The sequence below is a fragment of the Egretta garzetta genome, unplaced genomic scaffold (genome assembly GCF_000687185.1).
Source record: "Egretta garzetta isolate BGI_Z169 unplaced genomic scaffold, ASM68718v1 scaffold640, whole genome shotgun sequence".
NCBI lineage: Eukaryota > Metazoa > Chordata > Aves > Pelecaniformes > Ardeidae > Egretta > Egretta garzetta.
Genome location: NW_009258264.1, coordinates 1033586 through 1035287, shown reverse-complemented (window position 1 = coordinate 1035287; position 1702 = coordinate 1033586).

Here is a 1702-nt window from a genome sequence, read left to right as displayed (position 1 = left end):
GGTGTGCAGGCAGCAGGGTGGCCATGGGTGCCTGCTCCTCTCTGCTCTTCCCTCCCCAAACACAGACAGAAAACATTTCAAGCCGCAAATCTTCCCACCAGAGTGCAGATTTGTGTCAGTAAGCACCATGATTTCCAGAACAGGCTCTCAGTAATAAAGAAAACCCAAACCTCAGCCCCCCGGGGTTTTATTACTAGGATTACGTTTGTTTACAAAAATTTTTTTTTTTTTTTTTTTTTTTTTTTTTTCCAAAACGTTGAACCTGCGCAAGCCCGTCAGAGCTGACAGCGGCTGCGGGCTGAGCCCCTGGAAAAAATCTGCCTGTGCTTCACACCTCTCGGTGCTGCGCGTATTTGTACAGTCCACGTTTCCGCTTGGGTAGAGTGAACAGCAAAGGGACATGATTTACTGTTAGGGTTTTAGGTATTAGCTCACTGTTTTGGAACTTGGCAGCCAAAGAAACGACTCCTCCCTGCTCGGCTTTTGCAAGTGGGATTGGAGTAAGGTCGCCGAAGCGCCTCTTCTCGTCCGTCTCCAGCTCCCACCTTGCAGCACCTCTGTGGGATTTGCCTCTGCTCCCTCCTGCCCCGTTGCACGGCAGCATCCCACAGCGGCACTTCTCGGAGCGGCCCGTGGGCCTGCTGGGAAGGGGACAAACGCTCCCAAGCCTTCCCTGCTCGACTGCCACACGTTCGGTGCCACCACTGCACGCACCCCCGTGTCAAAACGCCTTAAGCCAAGGCAGCAACGTGCCATCCTGCACCCTCCACCCACCAGGCACAGCCTTGCAGTTAAGGCAAAGAGGGGACTTTGGGTTTGGGGTGCTGTGCCGGCTGCTCAGCACAGCACAGGGACCCCACAGCCCCAGCCTCTCCTGCCTCCGTTACACCCGCAGGGGCGAGGGGAAGGGGACACCTCGACAGCCCAGCCCAGTTCACAGCTCCCAGCTCAGCATCACTTATGCCTTGAAAAACACGACCCAGAGTTCCAGCCTGATTTTTTTCCCCCACCCGTTGGACAGCGAGGGAGGATCCGGAGGCTCTTGGGTCTGGGGTCCATCAGCCACAGAGCCGGGCAGGGCACTGCCTACATGGGACCAGGCTGCTCTGCCAGAAAACCCAGCGTGGGGCTTGTCCTGCCCTGTCCTGCCTGCAGGCGCCGGGGCCACTGCAGAAAAATCTTGGGGACAGAGCACCAGAGGTGACACAGGATGCTGGGGGTGAGGGGTCCCGCAGGGCTGGGGCCACCAACGCACCCCGTGTGCCACTGATTACAGGGGCAAACTTGCACCAGCCCCAGCTCCCCTAAACCTGCAGAAGAACAAGCACAGCGCCAGGTTTTGCAAATGCATTAAAAGCACCGTAAAGAGCTGCAGCCTGCCAGGCTTTTCTAAGACAACTCGAGCGTTTCCTTCTTGCCAGATACACCACCAAGGCATTTGCCAGAGACCAGTGTGTAAAAAAGCGCTGGTTTAAGCATCTGTAAGTGCACAGGTTTGCATCAGGCGGAGGCAGCTCAGCTCGGGACCCCGGCAGCTCCGAGTTCCACTTTCAGCCTCTCAACGTTACCCTTCGCGCAAGCGCCGCCGCAGGGTGGTAGCTTTTTGCTAACTTCTTGAACAGAGGCAAAGCTTTTCAGCACTCAGCGCACCTCCGAACCGCACGGCGGGTCCACGCCTCCATCTCGGTGCCGGGCGACCGCC